Here is a 6475-nt window from a genome sequence, read left to right as displayed (position 1 = left end):
GGGGCTGGATTAAAGGTTGGGCCCAAGTAAGAAGTCCAAAGAATGGCAGATGCCCAGGCAAGAGGTGAAGGCCCCCTTCAGGGAGCAGGCATGGGGCCAAGGAGGATCTAGGCCAGGTAGATAAGGGGGGGCAGACAACCTTGACCATCACTAGCCATACAACTCTTGGGGGCCAGTTAGGAAGGGGCTCCCCTTCTCCCAAACAATGCACCTCCACCAGGACCCATTGTTTAGGGGTAGAGCCCCCATCCTTCCCACCCGTGATCTCCAATGCATCTCTGAGCAGGACCCAGACTTCACAGCCACAAGCACTGACCTCCAGCTGGGACGGACCAAGAGCCTAGAACTGGGAAGGGCAGAGCTTGTAGGCCGGTATCTGCAGAGGGCCGGAGGGGAAGAAGGCAGGACCTCAGCAGAGCATGTCTCTGCTTTGCCCTCTTTGCAAACTGGCCCAGCGGCTTCGGCTCCTCAGGAACTGCAGGAGGTTGGGTTGGGACCTGTTAGGAATCAGCACCTGTGAAGGCAAAAGGGCAGAGCAGGATCCTGCGAAGGGAGAGGCCAAGTGCAAGGCAGGCTTGACAAGACCCCTTGAGGGTCTGGAGCCAAGAAGGTGGGAGCTTCTCTACCCCCCACCAACCTTGGGCTAATGGGGAAAGGGCATGACCTTGGGCAGAGGGCAGCTCCCAGCAGATCCTGAAGGAGCTGCCAGCCGAAGGCTCTCTGCTGACCACCCTCCCTGCTGCTGGGCGGCGAGCAGTCCTTCTAGGGAGACCTGGGTGCTGCACCTGAGTCTACCACGACCACCTCTTCTGCTACTCACAGTCCGGGGCACTGAATTAGCAAATACTGAGACAGCGCTCCCTGGGGAAATCCAGGGTGAGCCTCCACAACGTTCTCATCCACCCATCAATAGCTGGCGTCATTTTACGTGTGCCTCTAACCCTTTCTGGCCAGCAGCAGCCAGCAGCTCAGAGGTCGGCCACGATGGGCACTTACAAGTGCGTTGAGGAGCTATGGAGGAAGAAGGGGTCCAGTGCAATAATGCACTTTCTTCTTAGGATGCGGGGCTGCCAGTACCACCAGCTCTCTGCTCCACAGGGCCCCCCACCCCACTAGGCGGAGTAAGGCATGTGGACTGAGGTACAAAGCCAAGCAAGGGTATGTCACATATCAGACTTGCGTAGGTCATGGTGGCCACCAACGCCCAGCCCCGTACAGATTCTTTGAGGCTACCCTCAGTGATCCATTCCATAAAGCCATCAGAAGAAATCCTGATACCCAGTGGATCACCAGACCCATCCACCAGCACAGGGAGATGCAAGGGCTGACAGCTGCAGGCGGCCACAGCCGTGGCCTTAGAAGGGGTCACAAGTTTTACAACACTGTTGGAGGCTCTCGCCACTCTGGCATGGAGAAGGTGCAACACCCTCTAGCTCCACCTGCTGATATATGTAATATTTGCGAAGTTCTTTTTTTTTTTAAGATTTTTATTTATTTATTCATAAGAGACATAGAGAAAGAAAGAGGCAGAGACGCAGGCAGAGGGAGAAGCAGGCTCCCTGTGGGGAGCCCGATGCGGGACTTGATCCCAGGACGCTGGGATCAGACCCTGAGCCAAAGATAGATGCTCAACTGCTAAGCCACCCAGGTGCCCATGTTTGTAAAATTCTTACCTAATAATTTAGGACAGTAAAAAAAGAAAAAAGACACCTTTAAAAATATATGCTGTTGATTTATTAGCATTGAACTCCTGGCCAACCACACTGCGTTCAGACCTGGACAAAGCTTCTCTAGTGCAGGTATTTTCTCTGTAAGGCTCCTTGCGACCTTCTTGCACGAAGGACCATTAGCCGGCCCGTCAGGACCATGCCTGCACACCGTTTAAAGTAGCAAATAAATGAAAAGCACAAAAATGCCAAAAATGTGGCCCTAAATAGATCACAGAAAGGACACTTGTCTTAAGTATGGAAGCTGAAGAAAGACCACAGAGCTGTCACCTTGTCCAGCCTCAGCTGGGAAGGGGTGCTGGGCACTCCCATTTCTCATCCCTCCGCATGTCTGCAAATGACCCCAAAGGCGCTGTGAGTATCGACTTTGGGGTTACAGGTACATTTTAGCAGGGAGGCAAGTTCACAAATTCAGAATCCATGAATAATGACGATCAATGGTACTTAATATCTTTTTAACTTAAATATTCTTTCTTATAATTTAAATACTTTCATTCTAGGTAGTGGCATTGATGAAATCAGGGTTTAATAGTGCAGGATGTATTTTTTTTCTAGCAGATATTGATTTAAATACATTGCTGTTAAAATTAAATTGTTGGTCTCTGTACCTCCCCCAAATCATCTCCTGCACCCCCATGGGTGCACAGAGCTCAGGAGTCAGCAATCCTTGGAGGCCGGGTTTTGTGGACATCAGGGGTTTGCTCTGCGGGTGGGCTGGCCTTCCAGATCCCAGGAACCCCTTCTCTCCTGGGGCTTCTGTTGGAGTCATTCATTTGTTCCAGGATTACTGGGCTCAGAAGGACTTCTCTTCCATAGTCCACTCAGCAGAAGCTGAGTTTATCCTTCCCTTGCTAATAAAGAAACTGCTCGTGTTCAATGTGGATTGATTCAAATAAGAGAGTTCAGCAACTTTCCAAATCCACCAACTTCTTCCTGTGTGGTTAAATGTTCCCATATTTGATGAACACGGAGACAGGAAATGACAAACGATTTGGATATTACCCTGAAAGCTATTTGCGTGCTTTAAAAATCTTAATACAAGTTTTCTCCAATATATTTTTCATAACTTTGTGGAAAGCAAGAATGATTTCTGTGAAAGAGCTGGTTTGGAGGCAAAAACATCATTTAAATCGTTGAGTACACTGTAGATCAGTTTTAAGTGCCACCTGGCATTTGTATTTTAAGATGTGCAGAGTTGATAACGTTGCAAAGATTCTTTGATGATACAATAATCACAAGGATGTAAATTGATTTCCTTCAGTGCGATGCCCCTCAATAGCATATGAGCTTTTAAACTGGCCTCTCTGCCGTGATGGATCGGACTACATTTTCCCACAATTTGTGGACATCAGATGAATTTTTTAATAGATAAGGCTAGATATTTGTTCGTTGAGAGGTGGAGACGATTTAAGCCAAACCCAAAGACCACATGCATAAATTTTATTAGCATTGAAACTGTGTTCGATGCTCAGAAACTGGTTTCTTCTTTGGTATGTGTCCCCCGCCACCACACGCCTTTTTTAAAAAAAACTTCAGCTTTATCGAGGTGTCATTGACAAATAAAGTTCTGAGATATTTAAAGCTTAATTTTTAAAGCATAATATTTAAAGTATATTTAAAGATAATGAAAGCGTTCCCCAGTCTCGCTAACCAGCACATCCATCACCTCACGATTTCTCTTTGTGTGTGCGTGAGAACACTGCCGTTCTACTCTCCTAGCAGATTTCAGCTGTGCAATACAGGGTCACCGTGTTTTACACTAGATCCTCAGACTTCATTCATTGCATAGCTGAAAGTTTGTACCCTTTTCCCAATCTCTCCTCATTTCTCCCGACCCCCAGGCCCTGACAACCACTTTTTTACTCTGTTTCTGTGAGTTTGACTTTTCTTTTTAGATTCCACATGTAAGGGATAGCATGCGGCAATGCCATGTTTGTCTTTCTCTGTCTGGCTTCTTTCTTTTCTTTCTTTTTTTTTTTTTTCTTTTCTTTCTTTTTTTAAAAAAATATTTTATTTATTTATTCATGAGAGACACACACGGGGGGTGGGGGCAGAGACACAGGCAGAGGGAGAAGCAGGCTCCATGCAGGGAGCCCGATGTGGGACTTGATCCTGGATCCCAGGATCAGGCCCTGAGCCCAAGGCAGGCACTCAACCGCTGAGCCACCCAGGTGTCCCTGTCTGGCTTATTTCACTCAGCATAACGCTGTCAAGGTCCATCCATGTCGTGGCAAGGGGCTGAATTTTCCTCTTTCTCAGAGCTGAATAATATTCCATCGTATACGCGCATCACGTCTTCTTTCAGCCACCGATGGACACAGTTGTTCCCATATCTCTGCGATTGCGCACAATGCTGCAATGGACGTGGGAGGGTGGGCATCTCTCTGACATCTCGTTTCACTTCCTTTGGATATATATACCCAGGCCTAGAATTGCCCAATCATATGATAATTCTATCTGAAAATTTCTGAGGAAGCTCTACGCTGTTTTCCACGGTGGCTGCACCATTTCACGTTCCCACCAAGAATGCCCAAGGGTTGGCCCTTCCCCCACTTCCTCACCAACACTTGTTACCTCTTTTGTCTTTGTGTTGATAGCGGTTCTGGTGAGAAGGGGTGAGAAGTGACATGTCACAATGGGCTTGATTTGAATTTTCCTAATGGTTCATAATGTTGAGCACTTTTTCACGTGCCTGTTGGCCATCTCTTCTTTGGAAAGATGTTCGGTTCCTCTGCCAATGTTTTATGGGATTTGTTGTTGCTATTGAGTTGTATGCGTTCAGTGTATTTTGGCTATTAATCCATTTTCAGATAAATGATTCACTGATATTTTTTTTTCCCCATTTGACCGGTTGCCTTTTCATTTTGTGGATGGTTTCCTTTGCTGTGCAGAAGCGGTCCAGTTTGATATGGTCTCACTTGTTTATTTTTGCTTTTATTGCCTTTTTTAAATGTCAAATTAAAAAAAAATCATTGCTAAGACCGATATCAAGGATCTTACCCCACCCCCTGCCTGCCCCCATATTTTCTTTTTTTTTTTTTCCATATTTACTTTTAGGAGTTTAATCTATTCAGGTTTTACACTCACTTCTTTAATCAATTTTGAGTTGATTTTTGTGTATGGTGTAAGCTAGCAGTCCAGTTTTACACTTTTTAAATATGATCTGGGGTTTCTTAACACCATTAATTGAAGAGACTGTCCTTTCCTCATTGTATATTATTGGTTCCTTTGTCATAAATTAATTGACCCTATATGCATGGGCTTATTTCTGAGCTCTCTAGCTTGTTCCAGAGTCCTTCATTGTGTTTTCTGACAGGTATTAATGTCCATGTCTGGGTTTCTTCTTTTGTAATGTTTCCCCAGTTAATGACTTCAGGAGAGGAAAAGAAAAGTTGCTATAAATATAATTGATAGTCCAATTCACTAGCCCTCCTCACCAGGAGGGACCCTCCCACTCTGAATGTGGATTCCAGATGAAGCGACAGTCTGTGGTCTCGGTACTTTATCACCCCATAGAGTCTTTCAGGATGATTCTGCTTCCCTTGGCTTTACAGCACCTGGCTTCAGTCTCTGGTTTTATCCCATGATGGTGACAATAGGTTTTGGTCTTCACAGAGTACACCTTCTGATGTACATTTAGCCTGCTTCATTCTGGAAACCACAACTTTCCCGCTAGGTAAGGCACAGCATGCTACTATGTTGCAGGCAGGTGATTGGTATATGATCCTCAGGCTTCATGATGGCCACGCGGCCTCCTGGAGTGGTCGGAGCCTCCTAAACCTCTGGGCCTGAATGTCCTCACCCATAGTCTAACAGAGAATGTAAGACTCATCCCTTTCTCTGTGTGCCACGATGTGAAAAGGCTGGGGAGCTCCACCTGGACCAAGGTTCATCATGGCCTTGGAAACCTTGAGGGGTCCTTCAGTACTTCTATCCTCAGGCACATTTGCTTGACTCTCTAGTACCTGGTGACTGCTCCCCAAAAAAACTGGCCCATCTCTAGACTTTAGATTTGTTTCTTCCTGTGGCAGCAACTGACTAGATGTTCACCTAGCTCACTCCCCTCCTGGGTTAGACACAAAACACATTTCTCAGGCCCCTTTCACCTGCGTGGGCATGAAAGACCAGCTCTTGTTGATGCAATGTCAGTGGAAGTGGCGTGTCACTTCTGGGTCAAGGCCGCTAAGAGCCATGTGTCTTCTTCGCACTTTGCTCCTACCTTCTCTCCCAGGAGTGTCCTTGGGCACAGCATGTGCTGGAGATGGTGGCTAGGTTCCTAGATGACCACATTTTGTCTGGTCATCCCACAACCTCTGAAATGAACTCTGATGTGGATGCAAAATAAATGCTTTGTGTTAAACCTTAATACTTCAGATTTATCCATTTTAACAACTGGCATTGTTTATGGTAATCAGTACAATTTCTTTGTCATAGACATTCATGGTGTTATGAGCTGAATTATGTCCCCAGCCTCTCAAATTTATGTGTCAAAGCCGCAAACACCAGTACCTGAGACTATAGCCATATTTGGAGCTAAGGTCCTTAAGGTGACTCATTAAAACAAGGCTGTAGGGTGGGCCCTAATCTAACATGACTCATGTTCTTAGGGGAAATACAAGAAGGGTTTAGTGTACAAGGGGACGATCATATAGAGATGGCCACAGGGCAGTCCTCTACCAGCCACGGCAAGAGGTCTCTGAGGAAACCATCTCTACCAACACCTTGATCTTGGACTTGCAGCTTCCAGA

At 46.2% G+C, this 6475-nt stretch overlaps 1 pseudogene; it reads left to right on the top strand.

The window, feature by feature from the left end:
* The first annotated feature begins 984 nt into the window (after positions 1 to 984).
* LOC140603549 (large ribosomal subunit protein eL15-like) lies at positions 985 to 6453 on the top strand (annotated as a pseudogene).
* Positions 6454 to 6475: the final 22 nt, after the last annotated feature.

The sequence above is a fragment of the Canis lupus genome, chromosome 14, assembly GCF_048164855.1.
Source record: "Canis lupus baileyi chromosome 14, mCanLup2.hap1, whole genome shotgun sequence".
Taxonomy (NCBI): Eukaryota; Metazoa; Chordata; class Mammalia; order Carnivora; family Canidae; genus Canis; species Canis lupus.
The sequence above is the reverse complement of the archived record's forward strand: the minus strand, read 5'-3'. Positions and strand labels throughout refer to the sequence as shown.